Consider the following 17,475-nt stretch of genomic DNA (forward strand, 5'->3'; position numbering starts at 1 on the left):
AAGTGCACAATAGGACACCTTTACTGCTTGAGCGTGGGTTATTGATTGGCAGTTGCATTTCATTGTAGAAACGAAACGCATTTGGAAAGCAGTCAGAAATATTCTATCTGAATGAAACTTGGATAGACAGCAATATGACGGTAGGTAAATGTTGGCAGAAGGATGATGATTTTGTTGTTATGGGAGGGGGAGCATCCTGTAAAAGTCTTATTTACTGGAAATGTTGCATCGAGGAGGGGTTTTGTCATGGGAGCCCAACTAAAATTCTGGACTAAATTCACAAAAGGTGATTACCATTGTTAAGCAAGCTCTGGACACTTTGAAAGGTGGTTTGCAAATATCACTCTCCCAAATCATCATCCAAAGTAGTCACTGTGATGGGCAACACTCCATGCCACAACAGACAGCTGAATATAACACATAACATGTTACCAAAGTGAGGACACTGGAATGGTTGCAAAAGGAGCATGTTGTCTGTAAGTAGAGCATGAGGAAGCAAGCTCTGTTGGCTTTAATTCCAGTAAATAGTCCTGTTAAAAAAAAAAACATATGTCATCAACAAAATGGCCATACAGTTGGCCACTTGCCACCCTATAACTGTGGTTTGTGTGTGGCTGAACTGGCATGGACAAAAGTAAAACAGTTGTTTAGGGAGCACAACACTTCAGGAGACATGTCCAGAGACAGTCTGTTTAAGACTGCATGTGAATCCCTTCTCTCAGTATCAGCTATGACTGGGAAGGGTACTGCTGGAAGATCCAGCAGCTGGAAGAAGATTACTGGGGGCATGACAGTGTCACCAAACTCACAAAAGACAAATTTATTTTCAATACAGGTACTGCAGATTAGGACAGCAGCAACAATAATGCATCAAGTACAGATGAAGAATTTAATGAGACTGAGTCAATGTGATTTATGTGTATATACATTTCAGCATTACATATGTGAATAAATATTCAAAATTTCACTCATTCTCTTTTTATTGTCACAATGTAAGTTTTACTACTGGTTATTTTTAATTCCAAATTGTCTGAGAGAATTGATAAGGAATTAGCAGCCACAAATATCACCATTCAACAGGAATACCAATTTCAATTTCACGAGTCATGTAAACTTTTATACTTTTATTACCCCCCTCCCCAAATCTCAATTTTTCTTTCATAGACACGCAATGTGTAGCAGTTTACAGATGTTGTGGTTGCGGCTAATAGATGGCACTGTCAGTGCCACATGTAACACAAACTGTATGTGAATGCAAGTGTGTTGGCAGCACTGCTTGACATCAGTGCGGCTTGTTGTCCCATACTGCCCATCGCACCTCCACAGCTTATACACTGTGATTCAGTGGGCAGAGGTTGCTTTCTCCACACCCCTCTCAGAATTCACTCTTCTCCTTGTGAATAAACTGTAGCTACATTAATAACTCAAAATTAATAAATTTGCCTATATATCTGTGTGTGTGTCCACAACCAGTTAATTTGAAAACTATTAATATACCTTAAATTTTATTCCAGGTTCCAAAAAACTGGAAAAATAATGTTAAGCATTACTAAATATGGGAAGGTGAGGCATACAATACCAAAATTTCAGTTTTGTTCTGCAGTCCTTTTAACAAAAAGGGTCACAATAACTTTAAGTACTGTAAAAGTTGTATGCTGTTTCCAAATGGATGACAGAAAGCAAATCTTTCCTAACATTATGTCAGAAAGTATATGGCAAGAGCCAGGAAAAAATTTACAAGTGAAGTTGCTGTTACATCTAGCACATAAAACAATGACAATTTAAATTGTTTTGAGGTTGAACAAAAGAGTTGACAGGTGCTCACATGTACAGTTGTGATGAACAAGACACTGCTTCAAGTGCAACCCTAGAAACTTTGAAAGCTTCTTCGCAGTCTGTTAGTGAATCACCTGTTAAGAAAAAAGTGACTATGTGAGTACTAAGCAAAAACTAATAAAAGTAACTTTAGCAATCCAAAGAAAAGTACAGTTGCTCCCTTCTGATGTAGAACACTTAGATGATCATTCAGCTGAAAGAGAAACATAGTACCTGCACATCTCGAAGTGAACAGATGGAAATTCTCACCATCTTACATAAAATCTAGGGTGTTAAGAAGCTTCAAGAGGAATTTAACATAAAAACTATACAGCTAGTAAAATATTTGGTGAGGCTAAGGGTATTTTGTCTTTTGTTAATCCAAAACCTGGCAAAACTCTCAATGAGAAAACTGCTGATTTTGTAAAAAAAACGTTTATTGTTCTGATGAGATAAGAAGTGAATACAGGTTTAAGTGTTAGGAAGTCTTTTCTGAAAGTATTTGTATGGAGTGTAGCATTGTATGGAAGTGAGTCTTGGACAATACATGGTTTATACAACAAGAGAAAGATGCTTTTGAAACGTGGTCCTACAGAAGAATGCTGATGATTAGATGGGCAGATCACTTAACTAATGAGGAGGTACTGAACGGAACTGGGGAGACAAGAAATTTGTGGCACAGCTTCACTAAAAGAAGGGATTGGTTGACTGGATACATTCTGAGACATCAAGAGAGCACCCATTTAATACTGGAGGGAAGTGTGGGTGGGGGTGGGAAGGGGGGATGTAAAAACCATAGAGGGAGACCAAGACATGAATGCATTAAGCAGATTCATAAGTGTGTAGGGTGCAGTAGTTATTCAGAGATGAAGACACTAGCACAGGAGGATAGAGTAGCAGAGAGAGTTGCATCAAACCTGTCTTTAGACTGAAGACCACCAACAAATCAGGTCAATGCCTGGTAAAAAAAGATTTTGTGCATATAACAGGTGACAGAGAGAAAATTCAAGTGCAAAAACGATTAGCTATAAGTAATCTGAACGAAATTTATGCATACTTCAAAGACTGCTGTCCAGGGCTCCATGCTGAGCTGGGTCCTAAAAATTCTACTTTAGCTGGAAGCAGTACTAACCACAGTGTTTGTTGGTGTACTAGTCACCAAAACTTCAAACTTATGCTGAATGGGTGTAACATTCCTCAGTTGACATTGAATGTTGATACTCCAATAGAATCCTACAAAGACTGCATTGCCACAGGTGAGAGTCAGTTTTGTCCGAAACCAAAAACAGCAAAAAACTATTTACAAGAATTTTTGGATACTAATGCTATTGACCAGATAACTTGATCACACATCTCTAGAAACTATCACAAAATCCTCTGTCAACTTTACTGATTTTTTATTTTTGTTTTTATTTTTTTATAATTTTTTTTTTTTTACACAAATTAAAACCATTTGTATGACATTGCTTTGTGGCCAGACAACAATCGACCTTGAAAAAAAGATTGAAAAATGAGTTTAAAGAAGGTGAGTTCCTGGTGATCTTGCAAAGAATTACACCTTTCTTGTACAGGGTGAAATTCAGAGGTGAACCAAAACACATGCAACAATTCATCCTTTGTAAATTATTACAAGGATGGTGACAAACTTGAGTGCACAAGTCTTCTCATCATATCAGAATGTCACACATGTGACACTGTTTCTGTACATCTGTTCCAATCCTTGATTGACTTTCTGACCAAAAAATTTAATAAAAAACCAAGTAAAATACATTACTTCTCTGGCAAAACAGCAGCTCAGGATAACAACAGAAAGAGCTTCATCAACCTGTGCTATCATTTTGAAGACTAGTGGCATTTTTAAGCCACCTCTCATAGTAAAGGAGCTAGTGAAGGTGTTGGTGCAACAGTCAAGCACAGGGCTCCTGAGCAAGTCTGTAGCACCCATACACTGATCAAATCATGTCACCCAAACAACTTCATGTGCTGGCCAACAATAATGTAAAAAGGGCCAGTTTCAAGTATACTATTATGAAAGATAACAAAAATGAAGAATTAAAACTTACTGAGATATTTATAAATGCTGCACAATTGCAGGTACTCAAAAACTTCACACCTTAATTCATATAAGCAAAAAATAAATAAAAACAAAAGTGTATTTGGACTCTAATGAAAGCAAAATTGAACTGTTGACAGTGATTCGATATTGTTTGAGGGTCAGTCAATATGAAGTGATCCAATGAGCGTTGCTTGACCATTTTTAAATATTTTTGATTTTTAAAATATATGATTACCCTGTAATTTAGAAGTTCAAAACAGTTTTTTCAAAAATTTTACCTCACACCATGATTGAATGGTGGCCGCTTTTATCTGTAAGCACATGACAGATTTTAAATTAGGAGACATTGGCATTAACTTGAATACCTCTGCACAGAGTTATGTTACAACATTGCAATTGACTTCTTTGTTTTTAGAAAAGTATCCTCTACAATGTTCTTCATTACCCAAAATACCCTAAATTCAAAAATAACCAGTCACAATGAGCTGCAAAGTCTGGTATTGAAAATTTAGAAAATCCACTTTTTAAACACAAAAATAACAACCAAGTAGTGATTTATCAGAGTGTATTTTTTCTGTATTTATTTATTGTAAACTATTAGCCTTATATAGAGCAAGAACTGTAACAAATATTTCCTTAATTTTTTATCAATTTTTGAAAAGTAAAGTTTGGGGTCATGTGCTTACAGATAAAAGCAGCCACCATTCAATCATGGTGTGAGGTAAAATTTTTGAAAAAACTGTTTTGAACTTCTAAATTATAGGGTAATCATATATTTTAAGTTTGGGGTTAGTTATCTCTTGTGGGGCTCAATATAAAAATTCAATTTTTTTACATTTTGTACACCTCTATGATAACAAAGTACTGTAAAAATTTCAACACTGATATTTGACTCTGAACAAAGACATGATTTTTTTAAAATGAGGGAATAATTCACTCTCCACTACAACTGATCATAAGGTTTTTGCCTATTTAAATGGTTTATTGTTTCAGTTTAATAAAATTTATTTGTAATGAATATTTAGTTAAATCATCACCCTATATTTAGTTAGTATTATTTATTTTAACAACAAAATATTAAACAACATGGGCTTTTGCTTTAGTTCAATGTTAAAACATCGCTATTTCATCTAGGTTTATGCTCAATTAAGAAGCACATTATTATAAGTTCAAACTGATAAAAGTAAAATAATAAGCATGTGAAATTTCTCTATTCTTGAGAAGGCTACAGTTTTGTACATGAGTTCAGTCCTCAAGACAGGTGTGTGTGTATAGGGGCTCAGTTGATAGAGAAACAAGTCTGCACAGGAGCCCAGTATTTAATGACTAGTCTGTACATGAACTGCACACCTCCACTGCATTGGCTGGATGTGGCACTGTTGTAGTCAGTCTGTTCAGAAAACTCTATTAGCATGGGTTAATACTTCATTGGGAGTGTAGATTATTTTATGTGCTTCTGTTGTGAGAGCAATTTTTAACTAACTAAAATAATTTTAAAATTTAAAAATAAATAAACCTGAAAGACTAATTAGAATGCAATAAAGTGGATGAACAATGCTCTGTTGAACAGATAGTAAGTGAAATGTGTCACAGAAAAAATTTATGGTTAAGTTTCAATATACTTAAGAAATGTTAATAACTTGGATGATGATGGACAAACTTTGTTTAAATTATGAGTACATTCTTCTGTATCATCAGTTCCTGAGTATCATGAGAAAAAATATATTCCCAAGTACAATCACATTTTGGTAAAAAAGAAAAAAGAAAAAAATGCTCTGATCCACTGAAAGTTCATAAAAAGATGGTTATTAAAAGTTTAAGGGAAATAAAACTTGGATTTGAGGGACATAAAACTTGAACATTTGTCCTTGTTATGTGCAAGTAAAACAGCTTTCCAAGTGAAACTTACTGTGAAACTTGGAAATATTCTCTGTGCCCAAACTGTTACTCAAAAATGTTGTTGTTGTGGTCTTCAGTCTGGAGACTGGTTTGATGCAGCTCTCCATGCTATTCTATCCTGTGCAAGCTTCTTCATCTCCCACTACCTACAGCAATCTACATCCTTCTGAATCTGCTTAGTGTATTCATCTCTTGGCCTCCCTCTATGATTTTTACCATCCACGCTGCCTTCCAATACTAAATTGGTGATCCCTTGATGACTCAGAACATGTCCTACCAACCGATCCCTTCTTCTAGTCAAGTTGTGCCACAAATTTCTCTTCTCCTTAATTCTACTCAATATCTCCTCATTAGTTATGTGATCTACCCATCTAATCTTCAGCATTCTTCTGTAGCACCACATTTCAAAAGCTTCTATTCTCTTCTTGTCCAAACTATTTATCGTCCATGTTTCACTTCCGTACATGGCTACACTCCATACAAATACTTTCAGGAACGACTTCCTGACACTTAAATCTATACCCGATGTTAACAAATTTCTCTTCTTCAGAAACGCTTCCCTTGCCATTTCCAGTCTACATTTTAAATCCTCTCTACTTCGACCATCATCAGTTATTTTGCTCCCCAAATAGCAAAACTCATTTACGACTTCAGGCTTCTCATTTCCTAATCTAATACTCTCAGCATCACCAGATTTAATTCGACCACATTCCATTATCCTCGTTTTGCTTATATTGATGTTCATCTTATATCCTCCTTTCAAGACACTGTCCAATCCATTCAACTGCTCTTCCAGGTCCTTTGCTGTCTCTGACAGAATTACAAAGTCATCATCAAACCGCAAAGTTTTTATTTCTTCTCAATGGATTTAAATTCCTCCTTTCACTCCCCTGACACCTTCAAAATTTGAAAGAGAGTGTTTCAGTCAACATTGTCAAAAGCTTTCTCTAAGTCTACAAATGCTAGAAATGTAGGTTTGCCTTTCCTTAATATATTTTCTAAGAGCAGTCGTAGGGTCAGTATTGCCTCACATGTTCCAACATTTCTACGGAATCCAAACTGATCTTCCCCAAGGTCAGCTTCTACCAGTTTCTCCATTCATCTGTAAAGAATTTGTGTTAATATTTTGCACCTGTGGCTTATTAAGCTGATAGTTCGGTAATTTTCACATCTGTCAACAACTGCTTTCTTTGGGATTGGAATTATTATATTCTTCTTGAAGTCTGAGGGTATTTCGCCTGTCTCATACATCTTGCTCACCAGATGGTAGAGTTTTGTCAGGACTGGCTCTCCCAAGGCCGTCAGTAGTTCTAATGGAATGATGTCTACTCCTGGGGCCTTGTTTCGACTCAGGTCTTTCAGTGCTCTGTCAAACTCTTCACACAGTATTGTATCTCCCATTTCGTCTTCGTCTACATTCTCTTCCATTTCCAGAATATTGTCCTCAAGTACGTCGCCTTTGTATAGACCCTCTAAATACTCCTTACACCTTTCTGCTTTCCCTTCTTTGCTTAGAACTGGGTTTCCATCTGAGCTCTTGATATTCATACAAGTGGTTCTCTTTTCTCCAAATGTCTCTTTAATTTTCCTGTAGGCAGTATCTATCTTACCCCTAGTGAGATAAGCCTCTACATCCTTACATTTGTCCTCTAGCCATCCCTGCTTAGCCATTTTGCACTTCCTGTTGATCTCATTTTTGAGACATTTGTATTCCTTTTTGCCTGCTTCATTTACTGCATTTTTGTTTTTTCTCCTTTCATCAATTAAATTCAATATATCTTCTGATGCCCAAGGATTTCTACTAGCAATCATCTTTTTACCTACTTGATCCTCTGCTGCCTTCACTATTTCATGCCACAAAGCTACGCATTCTTTGTCTACTGTATTTCTTTCCCCCATTCCTCCAATCATTTCCTAATTTTCTCCCTGAAACTCTCTACTACCTCTGGTTCTATCAGTTTATCCAGATCCCATCTCCTTAAATTCCCACCTTTTCATGGTTACTTCAGTTTTAATCTACAGTTCATAACCAATAGATTGTGGTCAGAGTCCGCATCTGCACCTGGAAATGTCTTACAATTTAAAACTTGGTTCCTAAATCTATGTCTTACCATTATATATAATCTATCTGAAACCTGCCAGTATCTCCAGGCTTCTTCCATGTATACAACCTTCTTTTATGACTCTTGAACCAAGTGTTAGCTCTGATTAAGTTGTGCTCTGTGCAAAATTCTACCAGGCGACTTCCTCTTTCATTTGTTACCCCCATTCCATATTCACCTACTACATTTCCTTCTCTTCCTTTTCCTACTATCGAATCCCACTCACCCATGACTATTAAATTTTCGTCTCCCTTCACTATCGGAATAATTTCTTTTATCTCATCATACATTTCAACAATGTCTTCGTCCTCTTCGCCATCTGCAGAGCTAGTCGGCATATAAACTTGTACTACTCTGGTAGGTGTGGGCTTTGTATCTATCTTGGCCACAATAATGCATTCACTATGCTGTTTGTAGTAGCTTACCTGCACTCCTATTTTTTATTAATTATTATACCTACTCCTGCATTAACCCTGTTTGATTTTGTATTTATAACCCTGTATTCACCTGACCAGAAGTCTTGTTCCTCCTGCCACTGAACTTCATTAATTCCCACTATATCTAACTTTAACCTATCCACTTCCCTATTTAAATTTTCTAATCTACCTGTCCAATTAAGGGATCTGACATTCCATGCTCCCATCTGTAGGATGCCAGTTTTCTTTCTCCTGATAACATGTTCTCCTGAGTAGTCCCTGCCCGGAGATCTGAATGAGGGACTATTTTACCTCCGGAATATTTCACCCAAGAGGACGCCATTATCATTTAACCATACTGTAAAGCTGCATGCCCTCGGGAAAAATTATGGCTGTAGTTTCCCCTTGCTTTCAGCCATTCACAGTACCAGCACAGAAAGGCCATTTTGGTTAGTGTGGTTAGTGTTACAAGGCCAGATCAATCAATCATCCAGACTGTTGCCCCTGCAACTACTGAAAAGGCTGCTGCCCCTCTTCAGGAACCACATGTTTGTCTGGCCTCTCAACAGATACCCCTCCATTGTGATTGCACCTAGGGTATGGCTATCTGTATCTCTGAGGCATGCAAGCCTCCCCACCAATGGCAAGTTCCATGGTTCATGGTTCAAAAATATTTATCATGATCCAGAACCAGAATCATGTAACCTTGTTAATGACATTTATATTCCTAATGAGCAAGCTATTAGCAAATTTAATTTTGCTTGTTATAATTTAGAGGTATCTCCTATTTCGAAAATAACAAAATTGAGTAGCGGAAAAAGAAAACCTGCTATTGAAAGCAGGATAGAATGAATTTCAGACAAATTAGAAAAGACTTAGAATCATACTTTAATAATGTAGATACCAACAGTATTTCTATCTCCAGAATCATCCGACATTTGATATTTAAGCTTAGTCAAGAAATTAAAAAGTAAGTGTTTAGTGACACCTAAAGAGGAAAAAGTTAAAATTTTTAATCTGCTACATGGCCCAAGGTCAACAGAAAAAAATAGTTCCTGAGTTAAACATTTCTGATTGTTTGGTTAGACTAACCCAAAAACTAGTGAAAGAGCAAGGCATTCTACTGGTTTTAGGAAAGAAGCAAGGAGTAAGTATAAGTGAAGATACAAACGAAAAGCTCCGGAAGTGAATCTTTAACTGATAACTTAGCAAACCTCTAAACTCACCACTATGTTTCTAGAATCCAAAGTAAGTTTTCGAAGGGCAAAAAAGGACAACTTTATGAAACTGAATGCACAGTCCTAGCTGAATTTGCAAAAACTTTACATTTGTGGTTCATGATGAAATACAACAATACCACTGGGTCAATGACAAGACAAAAGTGCATCCATTTATTCTGTACTTCAAAATTAAGAAAGATGTAATTTGCAATTCTTCAATTTGAATTCTAAGTCACTACTTTAAGCAGAACACTTCGGTTGTACAAGTGTTTCATAAGTATGTAACACATTACATAAGAAAACGTTCTCCAAGGTTAGGAAGCTCATACACTTTTCAGGTGGAAGCGGTAGTCAATACCAGAATAAAAAGAATTTTTCAAATCTTTGCAACCACAAGTAGATTTCAGGTCTGGAGGCTGAATGGCACTTTTTTGCCTCTTGCTGTGGTAAAAAGGTGAGCAATTTAGTAGGAGGTACAGCAAAAAGCCAGCCTACTAAGAACGACCACCGACCAAATTCTTACAACAGAGGACTTGTATGCCTTTTACAAGAATAATATCAAAGGCGTCGCTTATTTCCTCATCAAGAAACAAGAGGTGGTTCCTCATATCAAAACAACATTTCAAACCAGATTTGTAAGCTGTGTAGCAATAAGAGGAACAAGCCTATTCCACGAATTTCTTGGCATAGCAGAAAACTTTGTCCAGTGTTATCTAACATCAGAAACCGAAATTTATGAGGATCATTGTATCAGTAAAATTATATCAGTGTCTTAACACTGAATAACAGTGGCATGTATGGAAGAAAGTCGCTGAGCTGAGCTGTCGCTGTCTGTGTTTTGTTGCATTATTTTCTTTGTGATTTTTTTCAAAAATGAGTGATGATGCGGTTATTGGCCCGTTCGGGGGCTATCTTCTGTGACAGTTCAGAAAGGATGGACGGTTATTAGGAGCTCGTGGACACTCAAAACACAAGTTTGTGTTACCTGCACTGCGCAGCTGTTACCCGCTGCACAGCGTCTCTCCCAGGGCAGCGAATCCTACTCGTTCCATGCACCACCATTAACGAGAAGTGAAGTTACAGTACACGAGTCATACAGAAACAGAAGAAATGGAAAACTATGTTCTTAAAAGGATCATTCGCTGGTTTTCTGCGAATGGTCTCACTATTCCATAAGGACATAGCTTATTCAGTTCTGCACATCTAGAGGCCTACAAGAATGATTTGTGTAACATATGGTGAGAAACCCCCTCCATGAACCATGGACCTTGCCCTTGGTGGGGAGGCTTGTGTGCCTCAGCGATGCAGATGGCCGTACCGTAGGTGCAACCACAACGCAGGGGTATCTGTTGAGAGGCCAGACAAACATGTGGTTCCTGAAGAGGAGCAGCAGCCTTTACAGTAGTTGCAGGGGCAACAGTCTGGATGACTGACTGATCTGGCCCTATAACACTAACCAAAACGACCTTGCTGTGCTGGTACTGCGAACGGCTGAAAGCAAGGGGAAACTACAGCCATAATTTTTCCCAAGAGCATGCAGCTTTACTGTATGGTTAAATGATGATGGCGTCCTCTTGGGTAAAATATTCTGGAGGTAAAATAGTCCCCCATTTGGATCTCCAAGCAGGGACTACTCAAGAGGACGTTGTTATCAGAAGAAAGAAAACTGGCGTTCTGCGGATCGGAGCGTGGAATGTCTGATCCCTTAATCGGGCAGGTAGGTTAGAAAACTTAAAAAGGGAAATGGATAGATTAAAGTTAGATATAGTGGGAATTAGTGAAGTTTGGTGGCGGGAGGTACAAGACTTTTGGTCAGGTGAATACAGGGTTATAAATACAAAATCAGATAGGGGTAATCCAGGAGTAGGTATAATAATGAATAAAAAATAGGAGTGCAGGTAAGCTACTACAAACAGCATAGTGAACGCATTTCTGTGGCCAAGATAGACACGAAGCCCACACCTACTACAATAGTACAAGTTTATATGCCAACTAGCTCTGCAGATGATGAAGAAATTGATGAAATGTATGTGAGATAAAAGAAATTATTCAGGTAGTGAAGGGAGACAAAAACTTAATAGTCATGGGTGACTGGAATTCGAGAGTAGGAAAAGGGAGAGAAGGAAACATAGTAGGTGAATATGGATTGGGGGAAAGAAATGAAAGAGGAAGCCATCTGGTAGAATTTTGCACAGAGCATAACTTAATCATAGCTAACACTTGGTTCAAGAATCATAAAAGAAGGTTGTACACATGGAAGAATCCTGGAAATACTAGAAGGTATCAGATAGATTATATAATGGTAAGACAGAGATTTAGGAACCAGGTATTAAATTGTAAGACTATTCCAGGGGCAGATGTGGACTCTGACCACAATCTATTGGTTATGAACTGTAGATTAAAACTGAAGTAACCATGAAAAGGTGGGAATTTAAGGAGATGGGATCTGGACAAACTGATTAAACCAGAGGTTGTACAGAGTTTCAGGGAGAGCATAAGGGAACAATTGTCACAAATGGGGGAAAGAAATACAGTAGAAGAAGAATGGGTAGCTCTGAGGGATGAAGTAGTGAAGAAAACAGAGGATCAAGTAGGTAAAAAGACGAGGGCTAGTAGAAATCCTTGGGTAACAGAAGAAATATTGAATTTAATTGATGAAAGGAGAAAATATAAAAATGCAGTAAATGAAGCAGGCAAAAAGGAATACAAACGTCTCAAAAATGAGATCGACAGGAAGTGCAAAATGGCTAAGCAGGAATGGCTAGAGGACAAATGTAAGGATGTAGAGGATTATCTCACTAGGGGTAAGATAGATGCTGCCTACAGGAAAATTAAAGAGACATTTGGAGAAAAGAGAACCACTTGTATGAATATCAAGAGCTCAGATGGAAACCCAGTTCTAAGCAAAGAAGGGAAAGCAGAAAGGTGGAAGGAGTATTTAGAGGGTCTATACAAAGGCGACGTACTTGAGGACAATATTCTGGAAATGGAAGAGAATGTAGACGAAGACGAAATGGGAGATACAATACTGTGTGAAGAGTTTGACAGAGCACTGAAAGACCTGAGTCGAAACAAGGCCCCAGGAGTAGACACCATTCCATTAGAACTACTGACGGCCTTGGGAGAGCCAGTCCTGACAAAACTCTACCATCTGGTGAGCAAGATGTATGAGACAGGCGAAATACCCTCAGACTTCAAGAAGAATATAATAATTCCAATCCCAAAGAAAGCAGTTGTTGACAGATGTGAAAATTACCGAACTATCAGTTTAATAAGTCACGGCTGCAAAATACTAATGCGAATTCTTTACAGACGAATGGAAAAACTAGTAGAAGCTGACCTCGGCGAAGATCAGTTTGGAGTCCGCAGAAATGTTGGAACACATGAGGCAATACTGACCCTACAACTTATCTTAGAAAATAGATTAAGGAAAGGCAAACCAACATTTCTAGCATTTGTAGACTTAGAGAAAGCTTTTGACAATGTTGACTGGAATACTCTCTTTCAAATTCTAAAGGTGGCAGGGGTAAAATACAGGGAGCGAAAGTCTATTTACAATTAGTACAGAAACCAGATGGCAGTTATAAGAGTCGAGGGACATGAAAGAGAAGCAGCGATTGGGAAGGGAGTGAGACAGGGTTGTAAAGTCTCCCCAATGTTATTCAATCTATATTGACCAAGCAGTAAAGAAAACAAAAGAAAAATTCGGAGTAGGTATTAAAATCCATGGAGAAGAAATAAAAACTTTGAGGTTCGGCGATGACATTGTAATTCTGTCCGAGACAGCAAAGGACTTGGAAGAGCAGTTGAATGGAATGGACAGTGTCTTGATAGGAGGATATGAGATGAACATCAACAAAAGCAAAACGAGGATAATGGCATGTAGTCGAATGAAGTCAGGTGATGCTGAGGGAATTAGATTAGGAAATGAGAAAGTAGTAAAGGAGTTTTTCTATTTGGGGAGCAAAGTAACTGATGATGGTCAAAGTAGAGAGGATATAAAATGTAGACTGGCAATGCCAAGAAAAGCGTTTCTGAAGAAGAGAAATTTGTTAACATCGAGTATAGATTTAAGTGTCAGGAAGTCGTTTCTGAAAGTATTTGTGTGGAGTGTGGCCATGTATGGAAGTGAAACATGGATGATAAATAGTTTGGACAAGAAGAGAATAGAAGCTTTCGAAATGTGGTGCTACAGAAGAATGCTGAAGATTAGACGGGTAGATCACATAACTAATGAGGAGGTATTGGAATAGAATTGGGAAGAAGAGGATTTTGTGGCACAACTTGACAAGAAGAAGGGACCGGTTGGCAGGACATGTTCTGAGGCATCAAGGGATCACCAATTTGGCATTGGAGGGCAGTGTAGAGGGTAAAAATCGTAGAGGGACACCGAGAGATGAATACACGAAGCAGATTCAGAAGGACCTAGGTTGCAGTAAGCACTGGGAGATGAAGAGGCTTGCACAGGATAGAGTAGCATGGAGAGCTGCATCAAACCAGTCTCAGGACTGAAGACAACAACATGATGAGAAAATAATAAATAGGGCGGAAACCTCAAAAGATTTTAGGTCTCCTTATTGACGAGAATTTAAACTGAAAGCACATTTCCGAACTTAGTTCGCCCATATTTGCACTTAGAATCATTGCAAATTTTGAGGAGAGTTCAGTCAGCAAGTTGACTTATTTTGCATTTTTTTCATTCACTATTGTCCTATGGAATAATGTCTTGAAGTAACTCCTCTTTATTAACCTTTAAGCGGTCGCGCAGGGTGTTCACAATACCCCAGTCATCTTTATCGATGGATTATTACATAATGGATAGGAGTATAACGTCATGTTCTTTGGTGCTTTTCTAGGGCGTAATATGAAAGCTTTGAGTAACAATAGAATCTACAATGGAAGCGCAAGTTCCAATAAAACATGCAACAATGTGCCTTGGGGTGTTGTCGGCACCCCTCGCAACTCTTTATGTGGCAGTGCTGCGAGAAAGCGCACAGTTGTGTTCCGTAGCAGCTGCTTTTATTTTGTCGGTCTGTGCAGTTAAAACAGCTATGGATCGTTACGAAATAGAGCAAGAAAGACTGCAGAAGCTTCTGAAAGAGGCCTTGACGACACTTTTGAAGGAGGAGAAGAGGAAACAGACAGTTGTGAAGGCCTCTCTCATCACTGTGACACGGAAACGGAGGATGAAAATAACCTTGAACTGGAACCGCAAAAGTGCAGCGGATCATGAAAGCAAGCATGATTTTTGTTGTTGGAAAGGATAAGGTTACAAAATGGATGAAAAGTTGTCCAAGACGCACCCTAAGAACTAGAAGTGTAGACAGGGGCGGTGGCAAGGGGGGGGGGGGGGGACATGGGGGCTATAGCCCCCCCCTTAATGGAATACCGTTTTACAATGGATAAAATGACTTCAGAAATCAGCGAATATATTAATTCAACAGCTTCAATCATTTTTTTAATATAATTATGTAGCAATATGGGTTGCAGTGTATTTCAAACACATATTAACAAAAGAATAGGAATGGCAAAAAGCTTACTATCTAAACCAATAAATATCATGTAACTTAAAATGGGTGTCTTGCTATTTATTATTATACACAGGATGTATATTAATGTACCACTCACAATTATCAAGAAAGCTAAATATGCCGGATATGCCTACCAACACTTAAATTGCTAACCCCAGACAAAAACTTCAAAATCGCCGGACATCTGGGTCTAATCGTATTATTTTCCCGGGCACATACATTCTGCAGACGCGTTGCAGTGCTGGCAACGCCAGCGGGCGCGCACCACCGACTGACAAATAGATATAAACTACACAAGAGAGTTACAGGAATTTGTGAAAGCGCATTATAGGGACGTTCATGTTCAAACGTAGTACGCGTTTGTAGTAAGGAACATGAACGTAAATTAAGTCCGATTTAATATAGCTCAATGAGTAGAAGCAAATAACATTTAAATTATTCAGTTGTCTGCGAGCGGGGCGACGCCGCGGTGTATACGATCGCCGATTGTTGGCGGCTTCTCATTATCTCGATAAAGAAGTAAGGGGAATACAGGGTGTTCCAAAACGATCTTTACAACTTTGACCATAGCTATTTCAGAAACGTGTTAAAAGGTGATGGTTCATATATATATATATATATATATATATATATATATGGCAGCATCTGATATTAAATTTTAAAAACCAACCAAAAATTGATATGATAGCCGAAAAGTCCGAAAGATAATGTAAATAAAATAACTCAAACTCGGACACTGAGTGTAAAATTCATATAACGGTTGCAGCCGAGTGAAGAAACCGACTGGACGAAAAAACAATCGACTGACCGATTGTTAAAAACAGTCGATTGTCTTCCGAGTACGATTATTGATATTACTGAAGTGTGCAACTGAGCAGTGAGACCGAATCATGCGTCGTGAAGTGTCAATTTTTTACTGAAATAATAATGTATTAGAGATTGGAGTGAGTGATTATAGACTTTGCTGCAATGAATCGCAAGCTAACGGATTATATTAGAAAACCTGAGCGTAGTGCCAAAAACTCTCGTAAGGAATCTGAAGCTTGCACTACAGAACTGGAATCATCGCAGGCTTGTGCATCTAGAGTCTACAATTTCGACAACACAAAACAATTGGTAAGGGTCATATCTTATTAATTTTAAATAATACTTACTTCATGTTACTGAGATTTTCACTAATAGTTATTAGTTTAATCAAGTAAGATTAGTGCTATTATGTTTAATCGATAACTAATGGTAATAAACGACTGGTTGAAAACGTGAAAAGTTAGGTCAATTTTTAAAGACGCCATCCGTCTATAAGGAGGTAAAATATTTTCTGCACAAACCAGCATTATTTAATTAATTTGTACTGAAAAATAACACTTTATTGTACTTTCTTTTAGTAAAGCTGGCCATACGTATTTTTGGTATTAATAATATCGACAAAATTTGTAAGATGTGAGATAGTGATTGCTTATTCTATGACTGAGGACATAACTGTGTATGCTGTAATGACATTTGTTTAATGTTGCAAACTTTTCACAGATATACACACTTTTATACAGTTTACAATGTGACAATGTTAAGACAGTTGTGAAAATGACGCATCTTGTCCTCTGAAATTTAACGAATCCTAAACACAACAATATTAAATTTTAACTAGAAGTTTCTTTACAAAATTATTCTTATAATTTCGTTATGATGTTGGTTAGTACTACGGTAAATCATCCGATTCCAGCTCAAAGTTCAGTACTATTTAGGATGACAATCAAGTCTACGGAGGATGGTTAGTTTTGTGACAAATTGTGCATAAGATTACTCAAGGTCGCTCGAGTTTACAGTGGACACAAGCTGGTGAACCAACAAGTTTACACCTCTGCACGCGGTATTTACCTTAGCTGTGATGTGCTATCGTATGCACGGCCACTCTCTTCCTCTGAAATTCCTATAAAAACTTATTTAACCTTTGCTGAATTTTCCAGCAGAAACTCTCCCTATGTTTCTTGTTATGTGAGAAAACAAGTACTCATCCCTAGTTTTGGAATATGGCGATAAACACGCGCATGGCTGTAGTAGGTGCGTATTATAATGCCCTCTCAGTTCTCTCAAGAACAATTATCTAACTGGCTGGTTCGTTTATCCGCTGTTGGAGCTAAACGACGCTACAGCTAATTTCTAGCTGGATGTCAGCCGCTGTGAACGTAGTGTTCACACAAACTTCTCCTCTGCATCGTACAGAGCATTATGCACACCATTCTGCACTTCACGCCTGTTCAGAGAAGAGTCTTTCTCGTAGCTGAACTGTCTCCCCACCTGGGTTCTTTCATTCTCCGTGTCATAGCTTTTTTCGACCAATAGGTTCTGAGTCACCTGGTCGGTCGGTAACACCCGCCTTGGGATGCGCCCTAAGTGCTTTCCATGGTACCCCCTGTGGTGTGGCCTTCACCTCTCCTC

General features: G+C 38.0%; 1 protein-coding gene across 1 annotated transcript in view; it reads right to left on the reverse strand.

The window, feature by feature from the left end:
* LOC126203195 (dynein axonemal intermediate chain 7-like) overlaps positions 1–1,881 on the reverse strand; it is a 764,826-nt gene extending 762,945 nt beyond the window's left edge. Inside the window, exon 1 of the mRNA XM_049937439.1 lies at positions 1,826–1,881. The gene's annotated coding sequence lies outside the window, so the exon portion shown is untranslated. The remainder of the gene's footprint in view (positions 1–1,825) is intronic.
* Positions 1,882–17,475: the final 15,594 nt, after the last annotated feature.

This window comes from Schistocerca nitens, chromosome 9 (genome assembly GCF_023898315.1).
Source record: "Schistocerca nitens isolate TAMUIC-IGC-003100 chromosome 9, iqSchNite1.1, whole genome shotgun sequence".
Taxonomy (NCBI): domain Eukaryota; kingdom Metazoa; phylum Arthropoda; class Insecta; order Orthoptera; family Acrididae; genus Schistocerca; species Schistocerca nitens.